Consider the following 26,266-nt stretch of genomic DNA (forward strand, 5'->3'; position numbering starts at 1 on the left):
AGTTGTTCATCTCTGAAAATTTAACCTAGGGGTTTTCATTCCACCCCTCACCAATAAAATGGATACAGTGAAGAGGTTCTTCAGGGACAAGTACAGCAGTGGGGGAAAAAAATAGCAGGATTTATCACATCCTTCCTCTCTTTTTAATTAGGGAAAAATGGAGGAAAGACACTGGAAGCAAAATCAATTTGCTGCTCTTGATTTGGCTTTTTGTTTAGTGACAATCTGACTCCTAAGACCAAATTATCTCTGGGGAAATAATTTCACTTACTTCAAGGCAATTTCTCCAATAGACAAGATGCTTACCTTTCTTTCTGAGGTCTGTATGTTTCCTCTCTTTGTTCTCTGAAATATCTTTTATTTCAGGGCTTTTCTCCATTGGCCCTTCAAATGAGATCTTCAAAGTGAGGAGCATTTTCTCTGTACAACTAAGCTTCTCTCCATACCTATAACAAGTGTTAAAACAAATTAGAAATTACTTTATCTGCAAAACAACGGGGGAAAGACATTTTGGATTATGGGGCAGCATTCTGATGAGAAGAAAGAACAAGGGACACACACTGATTGATTTGAAGTCTATGTGACAGAAGAAAGATGACCTTTCATTAGACTCATAATTCATTAATTATTTCTCCACCACCCATCTGTAAGCCAGTCCTATTGTCAGTTATATTGTATACCAGCACAACTCTTTAAGCATTCTTAATCCAAACCACGATAGAAAGATTGTCATTTATTTATGTTTTTTTCTTTGCCTTTCCAGATCTTTATTTGGAACTTATGTCAAAATAAATTTTGAGGATCCTGATTGTGGGTTTAGTTGAATTTAAGGTGTTTGAAATTTATGTTCTACTTCACAGTTTCAGTCCTGTAAGATTTCCCACTGGGAACTAACCAGAAAACCATTTCCATTTTATTTTTTTTTCTTTTTGAGGATCTTAAAAGTCATGTCAGAAAGATGAAATGACCATCAATAGTTCCCAAGGGGAATACTGGAAATAGAGGAGATTCATGAGCAGTTCTTAATGCATCAGCTTTTCCCACACATTCAAAACCCACATGAAAATTGGAACCTATGCAGTAAAAGCCCTTATGAGCTTGTGCACCACTTAAAAATTTAAACAGTTCTCTAATGGAAAAAGATAACCTATTAAAGGCAAGAGTGCCCATCTAACAATGTAATGTTCATTCTGCTCAGGCTGTTGGGCCTCTCCATTTTGCTATTAAAGTCCTTTCTGCTTTTTTTTTCTTTTGTGTAGCACCAACTGAGATGGAAGCCTAACAAAGGTGTTGTTTCCCAGGAGGTATCTCTGTTTTCTTGCTCTTCTGTACAGAGGGAACTGGGAGACACCCAGATATGACCACTAGGTAATGGGGATGAAATGCTGGCAGCGTGGCAAGATTAATGGGAGCTGATCCATTGGCATTTTCTTTCATAACTCTTCAGTCCTTTGTAATTTGTATATCCTGTTCCAACTTTCCGCTTTCAATGTGAGCAGCTCACCTCTTCAGTTTTTCCTCTGACTAGCATCACCCCAAGGCTACGGAACAACCACCATGAAGGAACTTCACTGGAAGGACAAAATCCACATTCTTCTTTACCCTGAGAATCCTCCGAAGGAATACTTTCATCCACAGCAAAGGGATACACTGCTACTAGAGAGTAGTTGCTGTAAGAGCAGCTCTCAGTCTGGTGAAACGTGGCTTGAGAGACAGCAGGAACATTCATCTCAGCTGAACATTCAGGGGAGTATTTCTATGTAAGCACATCCACCTTTCATTCTGGAGGCAGGCTGAGAGTTTACTTATGGTGAGCTAGTACGGCTCAGGTGATGAGTGACTCCGTCTTAGTGGAGAAGCAGCACAGGGCAACTGAGCTCACCCAAAATTTTGCTGCCACAGTTGAAAGAGGGAAGTACTACACCAACTACATCACATGCTGTCTTGCTTATCTTTCACCAGTTCTGATGCTTGCTGAGAACTCCTGAGAACTGATACAATCCAGTAATCCAGCAGCAAATTATCTCAGAAAAAGCAATTTAATTTTCTTCCAGGATAGGGGCAAGCTTGTAAAAAGTTTTACAAGCTGCAGAGTCAGCACATGATTGCACAGCTGAAAGCAAGAGCAAGAGCAGGGAGAACAAGGAGGAAGAGGATCTCTCCCCCTCAACAGATATTAACAGATATTAAGATTCAGACATTACATAAAACTTCATCTTTGGGATCACATGTTGTCTCCCATCACTGTGAAGTCATCCAAGCAGAGGAGTGACGATAAGTAAAATTCTTTGGAGTACTCTGACAGAAAAAGAAAAATGTGTGTGAATAGTGTTGTCCAAACATATATTTTTGTGGAAGAAAATTGCAGAGTGAGTATTTTAGTAAAGAGGATATTTTAATCCTTTCTGTTGTTTTTTTTTTCTTTTAATCTGCTTAACATTAATCACAAACAAACATTTGGCACAAAGTATTGCCTTGTTAATGATTCAGTACCTTGCTCCTTCTAGTGTCGGGAAGCACTGAAATTCAGCATTTACAGCCTGGGTAACAAATTGCTAAACACTAACTGGGAAAACTCCTAACCTTTCTAGTGAGGAACAGAAAAGAGAAAGGGAAGGGGAGAGGGAAAGGAAAGAGAAAGAGAAAGGAATACATCATTATACAGCACAAAAATAGATCACAAACTTCCTTCTTTTTTAGTTCTTTGCAGGTTCCTTTTCAAGTAAAAGACGTGACTTCTAAAAAGCTTGCAACAGCACTGCTTTGCACTTTTCATAAACACTCCTAAAAGTCATTAACTTCCATGTGGCCCATGGCCTTTGCCTTTGGGGAAGACATGAAATGGCTGTTCTCTGCTCTCAGAGCCAACCACCTTTCCCTGTAACCAGGCACAGTTGGGTGTTTACCCAGGAGCAGTGCCCACAGGGCTCCCCTTGTCAGTGCAACTGGTGAGGCATCAATGACCAACTGCTGCTACCACCACACCAACAAAGTCCTCAAAAGTCATCCCCAACCTGGGAAGCAGGCCTATGAGGGCAGAAATTGCATTGCCTAACAGTATACACCTCCCCATACTCAGGAAAAAATCATCACAGTAGCAGGTCAGAAACAGAGATGGGTAGCCAAAGTTTCTTTCTGCATACCTACTACGTGGATTTATATCATTGTATGATTTCCTCCTCTCAAGGACCAAGGACGAGCTATGCAGCAGCACACAAAGTGCCCAGGGTGGCCTGCAGGTATTTATTATTTACTGCAGTCTCAGGATGTCCATGCTAAAAGCAGCCTGGGGAAGCAGGCTATGCTTTATCCACCACATGACCCACTTTCCAGCAGCTCAGTCAAGCACTTCTGTCACCAGCGACAGGGCTGACTAATGTTCAGTGAAGTAGGTGATGAGTTATGTGGAACTAGCTTCCAGAGGAAATTAATTTTCAGAGAGAGGCTCTGGCTACTTGAACTTTGTTTTAAAAACCCTGTGTTTTATTGCAGTCTAAGTTAATGAAGAAAGGTAACTGCCACGCTGCTGCAGTGCCTGTGTTCTCTCTCAGCCACCTTTCTTCCAGCAGCAGAAGCAGCAGTGGAATGTGAACATCCACTGAAATAAGCTTCCGTTTACACTCATTTTACTGTTTCTCTTTCTACTGCCACATCTACTGCTCTACTATTACCATGAGAAATAATCAAACCTACTTTTAATACAATGCTGTTCATATGGCACCTCTGCCAAGACCATTCTTGAGCAGAGGAACAGATTGCAAAAAGTACCACATGCTCAGCCTTCTGCCTGGGAACTTAGGTAGGAGATAACATCTATGTAATGCTCAGCACTCCTCACAAGCACCCAATCTCCTAAAAAACTACTTTTTTATGGTTTTATTCTGCCAGACCTACCACAGTGAATGTCCCTCCAGGGTTTCCATCTCTGTGCACTGTACTTAACCTAGTCTTTGCATCATGGAAGATTTTGGAGGCCCTTAATTGAAACCTTAGTTCAGAGAGTAGGATAAAGGCAGTATTGAATGCATCGATCTGAAGAATGTGTTCTCCATACTACATATCCATTCTACAAAATTTACCCTAAAATTTAGGATAAGCTACTTTGTGGAACCTGTAAACAGCAAGTACTGCATTCACACCCAGGTAGGTTACTGCTTCTAATAGTACTGAGCTCAAACATCTCAGTTAAAACATCTATTGGTTCTCAACATGTTCAAAAGTATGACTTTCTACATTTCAGACATGTGGGATAATGTGGTAAAAATGCAAAAGAATCTTTTACTTTGGAGTGGCTGCTATTCCAACTGTTAATCTTAGCACAGAAAATCAAGCACACATATCTCTCTGCTCAGGATCCTTTGCATGAACATTGCTGGAAAACACACTTTGGTGGATTCGATCCTTTGCAGTATTTCCTCACCAAATGAATCAGAAAGCAACACGTGGGTTAAAGCAAAGACGTCACAAGATGGGACTTTGTTCTGGTATTTCATATTGTTATTTCAAACTAAAAAATGATGAAAAACATAAAGAACTTGAACGTGCTTTTGTTTGCAATTCTTTGAGGTCCCGTGTGTTTGCAAAGAATCTGGTAAAAGCACGTACAAATTGTAAAAAGAATTTTAAAAAGCAGTGCTCAAAAATAGCAGAAACTGAGACAGGTTTAGGCATATGCCTTAGCCTAGTCACAGGAAAGGAAAAAAGGGATCTCCCACTTACCTTTTAGTTGGTCCAGGAAATATAGATACAAGACTAACAACTTCTCAGTCTTTACCTATCTTTATCCTGATCCTTCATACAGTATTTTACATGGTTGGCTAGACACTATGAAGATGTCCCATGCACCTTCATTAGATGAAAAGCTTCTCAACAATGCAATGGCAGGGTTTCCTACAATAAAACTCAAATGTTCACCTGCTTTCCTTAATGTTTCGAGATCTTCTGATCAGTACTAAATTCAGCCATGTCTGATTCGTTGGAGTGCATGCCCAGCCTTCTCACCAGCACTTGCCATCCATAAGCATTCAAAATTAATGACTCAGTTTCTCATCAGACTGCTTTAGAAAAGGTTTTTTTAACAGTTATGAATTCTAAGGAGATTTATTTGTCTTCAGATTTTTGATGTTGGTGATTTTTGCTTCTAAAACTCTTCTAGGTAGTCTCTAACATAGTAATCTTACTTTTTAAAAACAGACACATGAAGGTCATGTGAAATATCATGACTCCAGAAGTTCGTGCTATATAATAAAAATAAATGCATGAAGCTTGATAGCTTTTTTCATTTGTTAGCTTCACAAACTTTGTATACAGTCTAGGGCAAATAGTCAGGACTAGAAAAAGGCAGTCCTTGTTTTTCTGGAGGGACAAGAGGCAGCAGCGGGGTGAGAGATCCCTGCCCTCAGGAGCAGGGAAAACAGCAAGAGCAGAATCGTGATTCTTCACATAGGCACTCCATGGAGGTGCAGGGGATGAGCTGCACCTTTTGCTACAATGGCATAAAGTGAATAAGCAAAACACAAGCTCCCTAAATTTCAATTGCAATGAAACAAGAAGCAATATCCAGAAAACTCCAAGGGACAAAATTTCAGTTATCTTCTTCGAGTGGAAATGCACACTCAGACTTAAATCTAGATGTCTCACAAAACAGACCAGATGCACAGGTAGTAAAATTGTACTACATCAAAACTAACTTCAGATGTGGGAAAACCTCAGGGTATTATTCTTCCAAGAATATATTTACACAAAGTCATTTATTTCTGCTCTAAACCATTTTAGCTGCTAACAAGCCAGAGGGTAGGGGACACCAAAACTTGTTTTATATAACAAAAAGGAGTTTTCCTTTTCCATTCCACTTCTAACTAGAAACATTTGACCAGTGTTGCCCAAACTAGGTTGTATTTACTTCCAAAAAGAAGATCATGTTAGATTTTCACTGACAGCATAAATGGTCTCAGAAAATCACGAGACTGACAAAAACAAAGGACAAACCTGAAAAGACAGAGGACTAGATTAAAAAAGCATATGTCGCTTCAGCCTTCCAAGTTTTTTCTGTCTTTCTGCAGGTACATCTTCATTTTTCTCAGCATTTCAGTACAATTGCCATGAAGCTGGGATCTGTTCTGTGGGAGAATGATGTCATGGCAAAAATTATTCCTAAGCCTTTTACGTCTGATGTGAGAAAAGATGTTGTTCTCCAGGTCTAATGGGGACCAGGCTGTAGTCCTACTACTTGCCTTGTTTATGTACAGAACAGTGGTGGCAAGACAGCTCACAAGACAATGCAATTCCAACTGGGCACTGTAACCAGATGGGGTGCTAAAACAAAACAGCAGCCCAAAGTAGAAGAGTGAATGAAAGACCTGCTGTTACCCTGGGTAGATCAGGGGGCCTTCTCTGACAGAAGGAGGTGAAAGCCAACTGCGTGCAAGCACATGCATAGCCATGAAATTAATATATGTCTTCAAACTAAATCCCCTGGCATAATTAAACTCAGCAGAAGTTCCCTTGTGTGTCTCTCTGCTCATTTATATAATCTTACCCACATTTCTGTGCTGTGCATCAACCCTGGTCAGCACAGCAGGGACAGGTCACACAGATAAAATCCCTGACATTTTGCAGCTCCTTTTAAAAGTCTGCATCCATGCAGGGATCCTGACAGCTCCTGGACTGACAACCTTGAAGTAGCACGTTGCTGCAGGTTGGAGCAGCTGTGGCACAGTGGGCAGTGCTGTGTGTTCCCTCTGTGCCAGCCCGATGCAAACCAACCACAGCAGGGGGGAGTCAGAGGCAGTGTTTTAGTTTTTCTGCTGTAAGATGCCAAGCTTGCAGTCATCAATTTATTTTATTCAGGGTCTCTCCCCCGGGCAGGGGCAGGAGCCACCACCTCATGTCACCAGCTGGTGAGCAGGCTCTGCAAATTTGTACCAACAGTCAAGAAGTGCAAAGGCAGATTCTGCTCTTCACTCCATGGGTAGAGGATAGCTCTGATCTGCAAAGCAGCCTTATCCTGTCCCTCCAATTTAAGCAGTTCAGAGCCTTTTTTCGAGGAGACAAATGTTTCATTTGCATTTCGCTTTCCCACATCGGGTACTAGGAACATATCGCTGATGGCAATCACACAGGCTATACATCACACAAGCTATACATCACACAGCACTTCTGAAATCTCCTTTTGTGTATTTCACAATCAAATTAATATGAAAATCCACAGAGGCACAGGTCATCCTCCAAGTCACAGTATTTCTTAAGTGAAGAGAATCATTCAAGGCCTAATGTTGTATTACCTGACTGAATGCTGGAAGCTTTCTCAGCAGAGTAATTGGTAACACTAGAGGTGTTTTACAAAGTGTTGAAACTTCAGATTAAGTGAAACACATCTGCTAGCAAAGATATAAACCATTTTTGAAAACAGAGCATATATCATGGATCCAGACTATACCACCATTGTACCACCGCCCTTCTTTGAAACATGGGTAAAGGGTCAGACTTCCAAATTGAGACCCATAGCAAAATCTTTATTTACCATGTACCAATCTCCTGATGCTTGATCTGCCTCCCTCAGCCAGGACCTTATTCTCAAACACCTGCATGTCTGAAAGCCTGCATCTGTCCCCAAACCTCTCTACATCTGAGGGCCTGGAGGACCCCAGCCCTGCCACAGCTTTTACCAGAGGTGGTGCCTGCCCCTCTGAAAGCAGGCAGGAGCCACACTTCATTCTCTCACACAAATCCTGTGCTGGGCAGAAGAGCTATACCTCAATGATTTGCAATCCCCAGGAAGCCCAGAAGCAGCTTTTTGTCCACCTTTGGGTTGGATGGCATTAAAAATAGGCACATGCCATCTTTTCTTTATAAATGCACAGGTTTGAGTCTTGTCATCTTTTCATTTGCCTCCAACTTAATAAAAATTATCCCATCGCTTTGAAAGCTAATGGAGAAATGGTGAAAGAGTACAAATATCATACAACCCCTATATTACCTATGACTAGCTAGTTGGAAATCAGAGCAAGAGATCTTCTCGGCCAGGGAACCTGCATCCAAGCAAGCTCCTTCCCAAAGGGTGCATTTCATGCAAGTTTGAAAGGAAGGGTTGAAAATCAGCATAAGCAAAGCAATCTTTCTTTTTTTTTCAGAACAGTCCTTCAGTTGTGGAGGAGTAAGAATACACTTTCAGAATTACTGTTGTGACTTAATCTTCCTAAATACCATTTCACAGGAGGCCAAGCACCCTGCATTTTTAAGGAGATTTCATAGACTGTTGATCTTAATATAATCTCTCACAAACGTTTATGGGGAGAGTTTTATTTAATACAGTCTGTGATCTGTATAAACATCACCATGGTATTAGGCTAACCAAACTCTGAGCTGAACTGGAAGTCGTGTGGGAGCTTTATTTGGGATATTAAAGTAGCACAGTTCAAAGTATGATTTTATTTGCAGTAGACTGCTGGGAATTAGAGATTAGTCATATGGGGATTTTAACAGTTGTGTGGTTATGAGAGGTTGACGCAATGGTTTTCATCTTGTAAAATGTCACTAAACTGTCTTGTTACTTAAAATTACAAGATTAAGTATCTAAATACTTAAATCCCCAAAGAAAGGCTTGACTTTTTGGGATGGGGGGGCAGGAGAAAAGCACAGAAGGAGAAAAGTTAAAAAGTATCAGCAAACACAATTCTACATTATTCTCACAAGTAACTAGAAAAATGGCACTAGAGCTTCCGAATCTAATTTTCTCTCCATGACCCTGTGTCAGATTCATTCAGTTTACAAGTTGATTTCATATTATTAATTGTCAGCCTTGAAAACTCCACTTGGGATCCACAAATCAAGTTGCGTCTCTTTATGCCTCCTAAATCACCAGTAATGAAGATTCTGCCCTTTGTAATTTACTTGTCGGTGCTTTGGAGATCCAGACCCAAATCTATCTCACTTACTCCCACAGTGCCTGCACATGCTGGCTTTGGATCTTTTCTATAGAAGCACTGTTTTTTCAACCTGGAGGAGACTAAGACAGACATTTCCCAGGTTGTATCACTTTTTTTCTCTACTCTCTGCAAACAGCCTCTATGGGTGTTTGCATATTGCTGGGATATTCAGAATATCTGTGACAGGTGGGTCTTAAAAATGTTGGAAAAGATTAACTAAGTGAAGGATGAGATGTGATTACTCGCTTTGTCGCCCTGATATATATGTTAATTATCTCAGTAGAAGAACAGGCAGAGAAGGAAAACAGAAAATGATGGGGAAAATTCAACCACCATAGCAGAGTTTCAATATACCTTACATTCTCTTGGTATTATTTCATATGCACACAGGAATCCAGGTTTCTGTGACATCAAAATTCTTGGTGTTTTACCAAAAGTATCAACAACTACTATTGATTATTAACAGGGAGTTCTTGTCCTATTAGGAGTCCAGCTTTCTTCACATTCTAGGCTTGGTATTGATTTAATTTGCACAGTTGTTCAAGTACATGCAGTTTATTTAAGTTTATACTTTTAGGAAAGTGATAGCGTTTTACGTTAGGAAGTGTCTTTTGCTAGATTCACATATGGCAATTACATAGTGAGTTGAAAAAGAAGAAATCAAGGGCTGTGTGTGGGAGTTTATGAGTTGTACCTCCCTGCCAGGTATTAAGGCAGAGACAGAAGACCCTCTTCTAGCAAAAATATCACTAATTTTGAATTCTCACACAAAAGCAAGATGAGAGACCAGCCATGATATCTTTGCCAACTCTAGACTCTGCGTATTGAAACCTGTGCTACTGTTGCTTGCAGTCCAGTTTCTGGTAATCGTTCTGCCCCAAAATGGGGAAAGGTGATATGAACCCACACACTCTGTATTTAATCCCCCAAACATCAAACCAACTCCAAAATCCATACAGTAATTGTAAGCTTAAAATTAATTTTGTCTCATACCACTTCAGAGGATGGAAAAATGCCAATCATCCATGATTTTCACTCCATTCATTAAATTCCTGACATGATGGATCCAGTAGAAAGAAAATCACCATACAGATATTAAACAAATGCCACTGAAAACTACAACCTATTAAGAAAAACTAGCTACATAAGACTTCAACAAATATTGAATGTAGTTCATTCTCTACTGAACCAAGACTCTCCTTGCAAAAACATCTTCTCCTCAGCATGCCAGGATGTCTAAATAGTTGCTGAACTGAGGCCTGAGATATGTTCTTATGATCTCGACTGTATCTCATTTTTCTCCTGCCCTTATTTCCAATTTACAAGTGTCTAAAATAGCCACTGTACTTGACTAACCAGAGTAATCCTGGTGTAACTTTAATCTCAGGATTTCCCAAAGCACCTGACTTAAGGACTACAGAGGAAGTGTATCGGGGTAGACATCAATGTCTGACACACCACAGCAATTTTTATTTTCCCACAGACTTTTCAAACAGGTAGAATTATGATAGTACTCTTCCTCTGAGAGACTGAGTGAGCAAATACATCTCAAACAGTAGTGTTTTGTGTCTTTCTCCCTTGCTCTCCAACACTTTGAACTAAGAATTTACACTGTGCAGAACAGTAGTTTTGCTACTGTTTTGTTGAAGGTAGAGACATCTTAGTACTTCGAATAATCTAGTGGGTCACCTAGTGATGCCATAACTACTCCGAGAAGCAAAAATGATAATAATCTCTTATTCTTGCTTTGAGAGGAATAACTTATCCTTACCTTCCTGACTTCCAACTACTAAACTCCTTAATCATTGCTGAACTACCATTAAGGTAATCCATGTCATCATTTTAATTCCTTTTAAATATTTGGACTTGTTCACATACAGTGGCAGTGAGTTCCCCTGCTTATCAAACACTGAGAGGAGAATTCTTCCTTGAAGACCTCTAAACCTATACCCTCAGTGAATTTCACCAGGTATTTTTGTATTATAGCATCCCATAGCAGTTCCTTACTCGCTTTCTCCATGCTGTTCACAGCAGACCTCCATAGCAACCTTCAACTATCTCCCCACAGTCACTTTTTCCATAAACTGGAGTATGTGACTTACTCTCACACTATATAAGTCACAGCATCTACCATCCTTGCCCATTCCTGAGCATTTTCCAGTCCTACTCCATCCTACTTGTGATTGAAATGAGAACCAGGCCTAAAAGAATCAACTGAGGTATCTTGGTCTGCTGAGAAAGCCCCCCCAACACCTGTTGTGCCTGTGCTGCAGAGTCTCTGTTCTGTTCTACTTACTGGACCTAAACCTAAGAAGAATGCTAGAAACAGTATACAATCGACCTCGGGGTTATAAATTAGGACAAGATAGACATTTGAATAGAAGAAAAAGGCTTAGAGCCAAGGGTTTTTGCAAGCTTCAGTAGTTAGGACAGGAAAAATAGAAAGGTAAGAAGGTCAAAGTGAGAAAGAAGAGAAGACAACCCCTGATTCAAGGCTGAAGGCCGGATCTACCACCAAAACTCAGTGTCAAGAGAAGAATCTGGAAAGCACCGCCCTAAGCTCTGCCTAGACTCTGCCTACTATGAATATGCATAAATATATATTGTAAGCATATTAATACATATGTAGTCATATATGTAGACTGTATAAATACTTTGATTTTGTACTGGTGCCTTTGAGCAAGTTTCGTGTGGTGCAAAACCACACTTGCTCCCACCGTTGCAATAAATACCTTGCTGCTTAAAGATGCAAAGTCTCTGAGCAGTTCTTCTATTCTGAAGTTTTTCGGCATCAGATAGTGTGATCAGAACTGCATTGATTTATATAGGGATGTAGTAATGTTAGATCTCCGTTCCTCATCTGATCATGTCTAGCCTTCTATCAGGAGGTCATGAGGGAACTGAAATGATGCTTTTTATAATACAGAGGCAGTATCTTCTGTGACCAAGCTGAAACAGCTTTGGTTACAGGGGATCCAGGCTCAGATGAATGAGAGGATACCACCAATAAAAGCAAAAAAATAAAATTAAATAAAATTAAGAAGTCAGCTTAGAATTTATTTTAAAAGAGGAGATAGTGAGATAACTAAAAAGAAAAAGGTATGCAAGCTTTCCTAACACAGTGTTTTGGAGGGGTGAAAAAAAAAATCATATTTTCAAGCTGTGGTTTGAAAAAGCATCACTGAGGAAACCATACTAGAAATTTAGGATATGTCTATGCTGCACAATGCTAATTTATCCAGCTGAGCTCTGTGCTAATGCTATATTGCTTACAGTACTTACAGAAAACTAGTTTAGGGTTCTCCAAAATCTCTTCACCAAATTGCAGTGTGAAATGGAGAAATACTCTTTTTTTTGTCTTCAGCAGTGTAGGGCACCTTGAAAAGGTAGGTATCACTCTACTATCTCCTTAACCCAGTACAATATCATCTACACTACCCTTGCAGACTTAGAGTATTAAATATATTTTGCAGAAAGACCCAAGCCAGGACAATGTATGAGCTTCATTGTGCATAGATGAATATGCTTACGAAATTCAACAGAAGTGCTCTCAGGCACTAAGTTAAATCCAGGCCTATGGGTCTTCTGCAGCAGTAGGGCCCAAGACGTGTAACCCCCACACTATGCAATCAGCTCTTCAGCAGAGCCTGTGCAACATACTATGCTATTGAGGTGGCAGTGACAAACACAAACGGATGTTGTACTTTGGTTACAGCACCTACCACACACTTGAATGCACCTTACTCTGCACAGGCTCAGAACATAACAGCTGGACTGTATCTTGCATAGTCAAAAATGCAGCTGGAACAGGGGGACTTACTTACTGCTTTAACTCTGATCAATAGTTAAAACTCTTTCTGCCCATTGCCCACAACAACAGAGCAACACTAAGTTGTGCACAGAGGTTGGTACTCGCTAAGGGCCAAGGTCTTTCTCCAGAGAGCATTCTCGTGCTGTCACAGCCTTGTTGCTGGTTTTACCTAAAGCCTTTGGCCATACACAAGACCGTAGGGGCAGCCCCATCTGCCTTGTGCACAGGCATCCAGTGTGCCCCCAAATCCACAGGGAACAAAAACCTCTGCCTGCCAAGCCCTCTCAGTCCACAACAACAGTCAGTGCTAAGTGGTGTTTGGAGGGGACAAACCCCAGCATTTTCCAAGTAGCTCTTCACTGAGACCGGCACTGAGAATCACCCCTCCTGGGCACCAGAGGCTGGTCTGGGAGAAACTCAGTACTTAGCAGCTACACACAGAACTGACATGATGGCTGGTGTATTTTTGGTCTGATTTCCGTCTGTCAGCTCCCTTTAGTAAATTTTCTCCTTAGCTAATTTTAACCAAATTTGAAAGAAGGGCTGGAGTCTCATAGATAATTATATTTTTATAAGTTTCAGGGATCTGACAGCTGGAGAGAGAATAGAGACCAAAATTAGTGCTTTCCATTAAGGGAAAGCAGGCAAAAGCCAGCCACTATGTATTCCAGCAAGTCTGAGACAGCCAACAAACCCGTACACATTTGGCGGCAGACTGGCATCACTGGCGTTTGCTCTTGACAGAGCTAGTAGTTTTGCAGTAGTGTATAGTTTAGGACACAAACTCATAAGCGCCCGGGTTTAATTACTCCTGCTATTCTCATGAAAAATTCTATAATTTTCTTGAGGTATTGGTAATAGCAGAGCATCAACTGAAATTATGATGATTTGTGAAGGAGTGGCCAAAATTATCTATTTTATTGTAGAAAAAAAAATGTGATTATGACACCTCAAAAATTACTTTTATTCTTCTTGAAAAGACTGTTTTTCAATTTTTAATCCTGCAGTTACTAGAAAGTAAGATTGGACAGCAAAATTTGTAATTGTTAGAAAAGGAGCTCACAGCATCTCAGACCAATCTTCTGTTATGTGCCAAATTTAGAGGAAATGTGTTTTGCCTTTAAATTAAAAAGAAAAACAATTCTTGAGGAATAAAAATGTCATTGTTCAAGGAAGAGTAATAAAGTATGAATGCTTCTTCTTCAGCTGACTGTCTTTGCAAATGAGCAAGAACTCTGAGGTCAATAAATTGCCATTACCCAAGCTTCGTAAATCCTCAGTGGTTGGATTTTACCACATAGTTTAACTTACAAGACCTTAGAAGAGGCCAAGAAAGATTCATTTGGAGTATTTATAGGCAAACACAAGGTCTTCAAACTTTGTCAATTGTTACTTGCAGTGTCAACATGGAAAAAGCTGCTCATGATGGAAACAGCTGGTACTAAAACAAAGCCCTTGGCATGTGCAACCACTAATAAAGGCCTATGGTTTTACCTGCTCATTATCAAGTGCAGCGTTGCTAGCAGATCAGCTGCAAAAGGTAATGAATAAAGCAATACAAAACTAAGTTAAAACTAGGGCTAGCACAGATAAAAATAGCAAACATCCCTGAAATTTGAAGCACAATGTAGAAATTAAAAAGCGGGAGAGTTGATGCAAACAGGATGCAAAATATGACCACGTATGCACTAAGTTGCATGAATCTTACAGAGAGTTGTCTGAGGACTGCAGATGGGATTGTCCTATACAGATTTAGCCCCTACACAGAACAACATGCAGAACTGTAAAGGATTTTTAACAGTACTTTCTGAAAAGGAAAAATTAGAAAAAGAAATAAACAGAATGTCTAGTATACACTACTAAGACTGCTGAAAAGTTCTTTATGCCTTGTGGAAAACAAGTCTGAACTTGTCTGAATTGTCCTGTAACTAGAGTGTGAAGGAAATGTCTATATCTGGGTACAGCACCCTGAAAAAAATCTGGAAGTCTAGATCTAATTAACTACCAGTGAAATCTGAGAGTCTAGGTACCTTAACCTCCTTAAATTTGGAGCTTGTGTCACTTACACACTTAAGATCAATTTTACTCCTTCACCCCCTTTGAGTGAAGTAAACTCAGCAGGCTGGGCGCTGTCTTACATGTTTTCTCTATAATGATCCCAAAATACAAGCAATAGCTCGCCGTCCTTCTCTAGAAGAACAAAGAGAGAGGCCTCTGTGGCAATGTACAAATGCAAGAAAGCCACCATGACTGAGCTCTGAGCCAGACCAGAGGGGAACAGGGGCCATAGGAAAGCTGTTAATTAAGCACTGCTTCCACTATTAATAGGCTGATGGAGGGCATCATTATCAAAAGGAAACACGCTTCAAACAAGCTTTTTCTTGTACTTGCTTGGTTAACAGGGAAGACATTTGAGTATGTCAGATTAAGATTACTATTACACACTGTCATAGGAAGTCCTCAAAAGCAACCTATGCTCTTAACAACACACAGCATATGATAGCATTCGGAGCACAGCTTTTAGTGTTCCCATGCCTTTGTACAGCACTTGGTGACCTTAAATATTCTGAGCAGGGATACAGGAAGGCTGTATTAAGAAGGAATTATTAAATATTGATTTATTTTTTTCCTGGCATTGGGTATCAAGATAAATGCCAGAAATTCATCTGTCCTGTTGAAACTGACCCAGAAAAGGTGCTTCATCAAGTTCAAGTCCATGGAAAAAGAGACAGGGACAATGAAGCAAGAAACTTTTCCATCTTACCCATCATAGATCACCCATGAAAACTCATGAAATAATATTGAGACCACAACATTTGACAAAGGGGACTTATGCAAGTGCTTATGCAGTGTTCAGGAACTTCACTGGATCCTACACCTGCCAACTCTGTGTCTTCCCACAGGAAGCACATAATCAGGCCATAATGTCTCATCCAGGAGATTAGTTGATCAACTGGGTCATACTCAGTAACCTGTGGCATCTTTCTGCTCAGCTGGCATACACTGCCATGCACCCAGCTTGCAGCAGCTTCAGCAAAAAAGATTCAAAATCAACATATCTTTGCATGAGATCTCAAACAGAAATCCTGAATTGTCTTACTTTACTAACAGTTAACAAAGCACTACCCTTCAGCAATTGTTTAATTCACACCAAATTAACAAAGAAATCCCATGTTTCTTCCAGAGTTCAGCTCTGGATTCTAAGGCCAGTGTGACTTTGTCCAGAACTGGATGAGTTCCAGGGCTGAAGGCAAGGAGAGTGCCAGTACTCGTGATCGCATTGAAGTTCAGCTGCAATTCAAACTAGGATATAGTCTTTCTGGCACCTCCAGTGCTACAGAATCCACTTTACAAAGGGAAGGATGGAGGACACTTTACTGACTTATTCAGGTCATAGTCACATTGCTCACGGTTCTCTGCTGACAATGCAACGTACTCCTTTGAACTAGGGCTTCAGCTTACCAACATTTTCCCAGAAAATTTGGAATTGCTGACCTCTTTGGAAGAGTCATAACCCAAAGAGGTTGGGCAGCTTTTGTCCTTGGAGGTTTTAATGACCCGACTGAGTAAAATCCTGAGTAACCTCCTCTAACCTCACTGCCTATCCTATTTGCGGCAAGAGATGGGACTACAGACTTCCCAAGACCAATTCCAGCCTGAATTGTCCTATGATACTGTGAAAACGTGGAAAAATTGTGGATAAACAGTCTTCTTTCTCCCATAGAGTAAGAGATGATATTTTTTTCAAAACTTAAATTAAAGAAAAAGTCCTATTTGCCCTGTGTCTTACTTAGAAATGCTGGTAGGACTAAACAGCATTCAGTTGATCCAAAGCGTGGATCCTCATTTCAACCTCTTGAGACCCAAGCCAAGTTCTCTGTTTCATTTTAAACATTGACATAGTGGTTATTTGCAGTGTATTTAGGTCTGGCAGCCCAAAACTTTAGGGGGGAAAATGGAGTGAGAATTCATCAATGACTTCTGTTGGTGAAAAGAGAGAAGAACCCTCCCTGACAAATCCCCCTTAGTAAGAATTGCCAGAGGAAGGAGTTTTCCACGGGAATGTGTTGAAAAGCACAGGGAAATACCTGGAAAGAACTGGGATGAAGTAAGTCTAATTTTTTGTGCGTTTTCATGTGCATTTTGATTTCTTCATTGCAGTAGTTGTTTTCAGCTGGAGTTGAGCTTAATAGCCATTTTCATATACAGGAAAATAAAGGCAAAACCACAGTTCTTTGTGTATAGGGTGAGGAGTGGCAGCCTGCAAAGTTGTGGCAAAGCTGTTCACAGTATGGAGAGTCTTGAGGGATTTCTGTTTCTGAAAGAGGTGCAGACATGTTTGCTTGGAAGTCTTTCTGATGCATTACAAAGGCAGTACAGCTGGTATAAGACATTTTCTCAAACTCTTGCACTAAATCATATAAACACAGTATAATGTAATTACAAAAGAACCTCTGGAGGTTCTTTTGGTCCAGCTTCCAAAGTTGAATACCTCCAAAGATACCACAGTATTTCTGGAAAAATTATTTCAGTGTTTGACTACCTTGCCAGTAAAAATTTTCTTCCTTACATCTAGCTGTAATTTCTCATGCTACAACTTATGTCTGTTGCCTCTTGTCCTTCCTCTGCTTCTCCTTGTACATCATATGCCCCAGCCCCCACATATCTTAGTGGACTCACTCCAACTTGCCAACATCCCTCCTGTACTAGGAACTCTGAACTGGGCACAGTGCACCAGACATGTCCTAACAAGTATCACACAAAGGAATATAACCACCTCCCTTGAAATAATGGATAACATACTGCTAACACAGCTCAGTCTTCTGTATTAACAAATGCAGGGCTGCCAGCGATGGAAGTAGCCAAGCTGTTCTGCATGGGCTGCTAACAGAAAGAGACCCACCCCCTTCTCTGTCTCTTTGAAGTCCTTATTGGCACCCCTGCCTGCCCAGCCATGACCTTGGAAACATTTGAGAACAGTGGGAGGGCTCAGATCAATTTACGCTGAGGTCTGAAACATGTTTGATGGTTCTCACAGTCCAGGCTTCCTTAAGAGATGGACAAGCAAAGACATCAGCTGGCAGATAGACTGACAGAGCAGATAGGAACTATATCTGGTGTAAAAAAGTGACTAATGGGTAATACAGAGAGGTGCAGCATCTACTTTTTGAGTAAAAAAGTAAAATCTGCTATATTTACTCTTTCAGGCAAAATCTGAACTTACTTAACTCATGGCTGAAGCACTGTAAAATCATAGTGTGAAACACTGGCAAATGTCAGCTATGCTGCTGAAGAAACCTACCCTGAGCCAAAATTTAGACACTGCCTTAAACAGTAATTTCCATTGTAATTTTCCTCCCCTCACCAAGTTGCTCTAGAATTTCAATAATTCTTTTTTCTTTACCTAGAGCATAATATAAACTCATTAATTTGCTCCCCACTTTGAAAACTAACAAAGTGTTATTAAAAATGACCATTCAGGTACAATTCCTGTCACTTGTATCTGTAGTAATTCGTATTTTGCCCTATGACTAGTCCTGCTTATTTCTGGGACAACAGAAGTGGCAAATTTTGGCACATAATATCTGTGTGCAGTAGAAAAAGAGAGTGGAAGAGAAACAGTGAGAAGTGATTACAGTACCCCGTAATCACCCACATATGCCTACACCCCCACAGAAAAGAAGTCTCGCTCTACAAAAAGTTATTAATTGTATTTTAAAGATCTACAGGTTAATCAAGCTGCTTTGGAAAATATGATTACAGAATCAGTTTCATTCTGTCATTACATTAGGTCAAATTAAAAATCCAGTTATATCTTTTAAAAATCTACTAAGAAACCCACTAAAGACTATGATGGAGTCTAGGACACCCTCACATTGTTTTCCACACTGCCTGCTTTCATTGCATATCATGAATATTGGCATCAACTTCTCATACATCTAACTTCCAGACGATATCCTCTTTTTACAAGGTGGCTTGCCCTTCAGGAGTTTTTGGTGAGCACTTTTTATCATAGAGTACAAGCCTGCAAAAAGGTATAAGTCAAGTTTAAAGAGAATAAAACACAAACAAAGACCTTCCAAATCCTACTCAAAAAAAAAGAAGAGATAAAGCACAGAAGGGTTTAAAGGAGTCAAAAAGTTTGATTTTCCCAGAAATATTAGTGAAGCTTCTGGCAGAATGGTGATTAAAGTTTCCAGTCATAAAAAGTACATCCCAGCCTAACACTACTTGTTCATCAAATGTTCCCACTGTCCTCACTGGGTTTTGGCCCTTTTGTGGGGAAGCCAGTCCCAGGAATCAAAGGACAGCTATGACACTGTACCCAGGACAACCACATCTCTCTGGAGGTTCTTGCAGAAACTATGTCGAAACATGCAATAGGAGAAAACATGCCATACATCTAACACACACAGACAGGCAGACTTGAATAGCACTGTGGTAGGCTGTCCATGCTCTATAGACTTCCAGTCTCTATAGGCTTCACAAAATCTTAAAAAACAAAACAAAAAATACCCTAAAGTAAAAACCCTTTAGATTAATAAAATTAAAGCTTCTTCCAGATAGTTTGTGCTGAGGGCTAGTTCATGTACCAAGAGTACAGACTCCATTGAATAGCAGAGTCTAGATAGTGTCACCAGCATGAAAACTCTTGCTCAGTCTCAAAGAATCCATCAGACTGGGGAATGCAATGCTATGTCCACATCTTCCCGGTTTCCAGATCCTACCTCTCTGCTGCACAACGTAGGGCAAGAGCTTCACACAAAGCAGACCATCAAACCACATTTGCAGGACCTTACCTACTGTGCAGCATTGGATGGCCTGTTGCATAGGCACATGCTGTGCCAGACAAACTGTAGTATTGACTTATTATCATCAATACTGACATATTAAGATGCACAAGCTGAGATGGAAAAGTGAAAAGATTTTTCATTCTCAGAGGAGTTGTGAAGCAGAAGAAGCTAGCAGTAAATGAAGAGCAGGCACATTTTGCAGCCCATCCCTGTGATCTGGGCAGCAGAGAAGTTTCTGAGCATACAGGGGTGGAGACAGCTTTCGGGTACACATGGCCTCCTTTCCTTATGCTATGTCTGACACAGTCACAATAACCTTTGTTACTGTCAGACTGCCCAAGTCACTACCAGCACCACCCACTGAGAGGGCTGAAGAAGTTTGGATAGTTACAGGACTTCTTTGGTTGGGTTATTTTCTCACTAATCAAACACAGTGCTCCACAGCACTAGTTATCCGTGTGAGACTTCATTCACCATTAAAGCTGCACAGTCTAGAAAATCCAGAAGTGCAATACAAGCTGTTTTACAGTGGTATAAACAACATCATAATAGGCGACACCTTCCCATCAGCTTTTCCTCACTCAGCAGGTGAGGAGGAAGGCACTGCCACCAGCACATCTGCATCATGCAGCTGGGACATTCTGCTGCCACTCCACTGCCAACAGAGCAACATCCTCCCTCTCAGCTGGCAGCTGTTGGGTAAACTACCTTTATGGACCTCCACTGTCAATCTCAGTACTCTATCCTAGCCTCTGCTTTTTCAGTTGGTTCAGCAATAAAATGCTTAATGATGCTGGTGCCTGAATCATCATTGGACTCTGAGACGAATAGCTTGATTCTCCCTCTGCAGAACTATTGCTCCATGCTCTTTGCAGTCTCAAGCAAGCATTAACGCCAGCATGTGTCCCCTGCACACTGTGCCCTGCTTCCATTAGGATGTTTTACATCAAGATAAATTGGTCTCACCGCCTACTGTGCTGCGAGTACTTATTCTTAAGAGGGAGTCTCTGATTCCAGCAGAGCCTCCCTCCTGAAGGTATGGCACTGCGGGAAGGAAAGCCAGCCTTAGTACTGCACTTAGAATGAGTGAGAAGAAATGGCTGCTCTTGCTATTTCATCAACAGAGCCCCTTCCCAGAGCAGCACTGATTCCAGGGATATTTAAGTAGAATCAAGGTGAAATAAAGAGTATTATTGTATTACTATATGTATTCCTCCCTCTTCCAACGTCAGCAGTTAACACGCCTGATGAGAGATGCAGCAAGGAAACAATTTCAGGTTGAGTGCATCACATACTGACTCACTGCCATGAAGCTCTACACTTCGACAGAATTCCTGGTGAACGATGATGAAATATTCATCAGTTCATATTTGTAAAAGGCCCAGCAACACACTGAGTAAATGACCTCCGACGAAGTGCCTCACATTAAAATGGAACAGCAACCAGCTGAAATGAGGGAACTACAAACTACGCATGTGTTTTGTCAGCACAAACAAGCAGCAAACACAAACAGAAAGAAATCTAGTTGGACTCGTCATCCTGACAGTGAGAAACAAATGAGAAGCCAGCCTGTTCACTTCAGTGGGACCCAATGGAGGAGCTGCCTGTGGCAGGAGTGAGTGGGGCAATGTGGGTGAAATATTAGTTCCTGCCCTCTGTGACAAGCAGAAGGTGAACCAGGCAAGGCAGGAGGGTGAGCTGCTTTGTTCTCCCCACATGCTGGCTCTGGTTGTTCATCACCTCTATCCCCTGCACCTACACTACAAGGCACTGCTAGTCCTTAACTGTGAGTCTTGGTCCCTTAAATGGAAAACACAAGCCTGCACCCTTCAGAGCAAATGGGGAGCCTGGCCCTCCCAATAGGCACCTGGTGCTAGGAAGGAGCATCCCCACAGTTTGCACTTCTTGCCTTGTCTGCAGGTTTTTATGTGAACCCCTATAGAGAGTGGGTGAGGTTTGCAAGGGGGGCAGGGTGTGGGAATGGGGGTGTCACCAAACACTGCTCTTTGTCTGGGGTTGTGTCAGCCAGTGCTGATTTAAGGAGCAAAAGGGTGGATTTTCTGTCCTGCTTTCAGCTCTCATCATTATTCAGGATGCGTGATTTCCAGGGAGGTTGCCAGAGCTGCACTGCACCGCTTGTGATGGTTAATCCTTGTACGGGAAAGCTCCACAATGGAAACTGTGAGGAGAATGCAAAATAAATTAGGAAAACCTAGCAAGCCATCATCAGCCTCCGCAAAACACAGAGGCACCCAGGCCTGGCCTCCCCCAGACCTTTTCCAAGGCAGTTGCTTGAAATTGAGCTTAAAAACCCATCTGTCATTGCCCCAGGGCCTCACAGAGAGGTGAGCTCCCACTGCCAGCGCCAGGTGGGCGATGCAGCCCTTTTTTTAATCATTTATTTATTAATTAAACGCCCTGTGATAAGGCAGATCTACATGCAGGTCCACACACAGCTCTGCAGGCTCGGAGGGCCCTCGGCGGCCGGGAACTTGAACAAACAGCACCATCAGGTGGCTCTCCGGGAAATAGATGTGCGGAACCACCCAGGACATCTCCAGCCGCACCTGGCCATCCCTCTGCTCTCCTCTTCCAACCCTCCCAGCAGGGAGGGCCCACAGCCCCTCCTGGGAAATCCGAGTCTAAAATTGTTAGAGAAAGCTTCAATGGCAGCAAGGTGTATCCAGGAAAAGTCTTAAAGGGAAAACTTCCAGTGTGTTTCCTTCCCCTTTGCCATGCAATTATTTTATGTCCTGTCCTTTCCATTGCTGACAGCCATATGGATCTCAGCTTTAACCTACGTAGTTTAATTGACTCCTTAACAGGATACCAGGCATCCAGAGTGCCAGATGAGTGAAGTGCCAGATCTGAGTACAAGTCCAAGTCTTGATTCCCTCCTTCAGCCTCTTCAAATTTGGGGGACACTGGCAAACTGATGTTTTCCCCTTGAAAACTAATTTCAGTGTACAGACCCCCTCTCTGAGGCACTACTGGCATCCACCTCCCCCTGCCCGCATAAGGGAGGAGGACGATGCCTCATTCAGCTTAAGACAGGTGCCCTTTCACCAAAGACTGCCTTTGAAATAACTTGGCTCCTTCAGCATTTTTGCTGCCTTCTCTTGCTGTTCACAAATTTGGTCAGTGCAAATTGGGAGCAGAAGCATTTCCCACTAACTAGCCAAAGCTGCTTCAATCCCCTGAGAGTCACAGAATATATAAAGTCCCAACATACATAAAGATAACAGATGAGAATTCAGTTTCTAGACTCCAGACCTCAGGCATTTCACAACCTCTGCCCTCAGGCTTCTGCCCATCACCTTTACCTATCCCCATAAAGAGAGGAGAGCAATGGATAAGACAATCTGAAGAAAAGCAAAATGCTGTTGCACTTACAGTGCTACAGTGATTACAGCCATACCCCCACTATTTCCATGATTACCAGGGAAGGGACCTATGCCATCAGCCTCAGTTGGTTTTCTCATATCTGGATTTTAAAAGATTTTCTTCGTGGTATTCTGCACTTCAGTGAATAATTAGGAATTTCTAATAATTAGGCATTTCTTAGTTCCTAGTGGAACTAAGGTAATTTAAATAGAAATGTATATAAATAATATGTTCAGTTCTTTGTATTCTTATTTGTTTATATTTCTATTTCTATAAGTAAATATATATATGTATACAGTTATTAAGATACATTTATTAATATATAGAAATACATATGCAAATAAACACATACACAGTCATATTTACAAACTTAAAGGAAAACTATTCAAAAGTGTGGTTACCCAGTTCCTCTAGGAAACACCTTGTTTCACGGTTTCAGCTTTGAGTGCCCATAGTTAGACCTTACAGCAACAACCCTGAAAATCAGGACTTTCTGTCACTATGTTTATGCTTATGCATATAGAAGGATTGATTTACATACCTAATTTCAGGTCTTTAATTTTCAAAAATTTGTTGCCTGAACAGACAATCCCGTGATTCCAGTTTTACTGCCCCAAGGGGCACTTCTGTACAAAGAGGATCATTCAGTCACCTTGAAGGGATGTCAAAGCATTGCAAGTTGTTGACAGCCCATCTCAAAAATCTCTGCCTTCTGTAATAAAGAGACTTCCCAATTCCCAGATATACTCAATGCAATAAAATTTCTGAACATCCCACATGAAGAAAATAACAGAGCACCTAACACAAAAGACAAAAAAAGAAGAGGAAATGAGATTATATTTCCCATCATGGCATCTGCATTAAGCTCAATAGCTGCTTATTTCTACTATAATTGTGCCAAAGTCATTTTGAATTTCATTTTCTTTATGCACCTTGTTCTGAAGCTGAGATATTTTGGGAAAAACAATGCACAAGACAGCACTTAAATGCAACAGCATCATCTCACCAGTTGCTACTAATGATGTCAGAGGAGGTCAGATGGGCACAGAAGTATGAATTGTCCCTACATTTGTACACTTTTTGAATGGTTAAAGAGCACCCAGGAGAACTAAGGTCTTCCTAGGACAATGGGAACACAGAATGCTAAGAAGAAATGTATTTTTTCCTGCCACCTTAATTCTCTTTGCTTTCAAGCTCTTCCTCAGCCCTTGCCTTTTATCTTCCTGTAAAAGGAGAACACAGTGCTTAGGGAACTCAGCTTGCAGAAGCATTGGATCATGGGAAAGTCTGCACAAGCCACCTCCAGGCACTTCTATAAGTACTTCTTTTCTGCACTGGGTTGTCAGTTGTGCTGCTCTATTCTAAGTGCAGAGCCATGGAGCAAGATGCTTGGGGTGGATTTGTTGGCAGATCAGTAGGGAATCATAATATTCCTGCCAAATTCATTTTCTCATGTGACCTGAGCTTGACTTAGAACATGGATTTCCTATAGAGACAAGTTTGAGCAGTGCCAGGAATTTGAAGGCCAGGTGGTCTGCAAAGCTTCTCCCCAGGCTCTGAGATCCTATTTCCTCGCGTCATTCTTTCCAGACGGCATGGAGAGCGGGCTGCGGTGCTCACAGCAAACTGAGTCCTCAAAACCAAAGCAATTGCTCCTTCCCACCACCACAATCCTCTGGAAGAGACTGTTTTCTAGCAGAAACGTGCTCATCTTTCCTCCCACTTCTGTCACAAATTCAGACAGGCTTTGACCAAGAATGCTAGTTAAAGTTTTCTCTGCCAGAAGAAACTCTAAAAAAAAAAGAAATCCCACTTTTTCATCTCTGCAACATCCAAATTGGGCTTAGCTAGTCCAAACTGCCGTATCCTTGCTAATTCAGAAAGCCTGTATTTGCCTATTTGGGAGGGAAAGCTGTCATGCAAAGGCAGATAGGCTTTTCTGAAGAAAGCTATCCATAGCCACTCTGATCTCTTGGGACAAAAAGGTCCATATATTAATTTTAGATCTTTGGCAGTCTGCATAGTAGAAATATGTTGTGGCTCTCATCCATACTGACTTCTATTAAGAAAACAAAAGCTAGAATGAGCTGGAAGCTCTCCCATATGATGCTCTCTGAATATCCATTGAGAAAAAGCAGCCTACTCTAATATATTACTTGCCCAATCCCCACAAAACTCTTATTAAAGGAAACAAGTTAGGCTTCCTGAAGAGGCACAATAGTTCTGTCAGCATTGTAATGGACCAAATATCACAGAGTCACAGAACAGTTAAGGTTGGAAGGCACCACCGAGGGTCATTTAGTCCAACCTCCCCTGCCCAAGCAGTGTTCCCTATAGTACATTACTCAGTATTGTGTCCAGATGGCTCTTTAATATCTCCAGAGAAAGAGACTCCTCACCCTCTCTGGGCAATCTGTTCCAATGCTTGGTCACTTGAGCAGTAAAGAAGTTCTTTCTCATGTTCAGGTGGAACTTCCTGTGCATCTGTTTCTGCCCATCGCATCTTGTCCATTGCTTGGCACCGCTGAGAGAAGCTGCTTTTCTCACTGTTTTGTCTCAGAAGGAACCAGGTGTAATGCACAGATTACAGCTGTCTGCTTCTGAACTTCTTAATCTTCTCATACTGCTAAGGAAGGATCCCTACTGGCCCACTCCTAACACAGAGCAGGGAGTAGCAGTCTCATCCTGAAATGGCTCCTGCCATTCTCTCTATAAATGTTAGAAAAGTGGTAATGGCCCATCACACATATAATCCCATATCTATAATTGCTGCCTTGTTGGCAAATTCCTGTCACAGATTGCACTCAGTTCTATCCCACCCTCACATCAGATGCAATCCACACCAACCTGTGCCTGCTGGAGTGCCTGGCTGAGGTAGTGGGATGGAGAACAGCTCACTGCACTGGCACTCTTGGGAGACAGAGCAAATAACTCAGATTTCAGCAAGTCTGAACCCTCCACCTCAGTTGAAGCCATCCTTGTATCAGCTCTGTCCCCTGAGGGCCTGGGGAAGTGATGGATGTAGCACATCCTTCTCCTCTACAGAGGAAGGAGAAGCCTTCACCATGGTCTCCTCCCCTCTGTTTGGCTTAGATTCAGTTGCAGCAGCCAAACATAATAATGCTCTACACGGAGAGAGTGATATCTTCCATTGAAGCAGCATTTGAAACAGCACAAATCACTGAGAAAGCAACCTCCCTGCATTCTTCTTGTTGGCATTATGCTGATGACTAGGACACACTCAAAAACCCTCTGCTTCTACAGTCAAAGAACAGCAGGATAAACTCAGGAATAACTTCAAGAAGGGCAACTGCAAACTCCCTTAGCATGCTCCTGGAAAAACATAGCTG

The 26,266-nt window shown here is 41.4% G+C and overlaps 1 protein-coding gene across 2 annotated transcripts in view; it reads right to left on the reverse strand.

Moving 5' to 3' along the window:
* F13A1 (coagulation factor XIII A chain) overlaps nucleotides 1-26,266 on the reverse strand; it is a 209,320-nt gene that overhangs the window by 119,003 nt on the left and 64,051 nt on the right. The window contains exons 1-2 of one of the 2 annotated variants that reach the window (XM_017808445.1): nucleotides 1,505-1,519; nucleotides 307-446 (exon numbers count right to left, since the gene is read on the reverse strand). The gene's annotated coding sequence lies outside the window, so the exon portion shown is untranslated. Of the gene's footprint in view, nucleotides 1-306; nucleotides 447-1,504; nucleotides 1,520-26,266 lie in introns of those variants that run through there. The other variant, XM_017808446.1, reaches the window with a different exon arrangement.

This window comes from Lepidothrix coronata, unplaced genomic scaffold (genome assembly GCF_001604755.1).
Source record: "Lepidothrix coronata isolate B3197 unplaced genomic scaffold, Lepidothrix_coronata-1.0 Scaffold23, whole genome shotgun sequence".
Classification (NCBI taxonomy): Eukaryota; Metazoa; Chordata; class Aves; order Passeriformes; family Pipridae; genus Lepidothrix; species Lepidothrix coronata.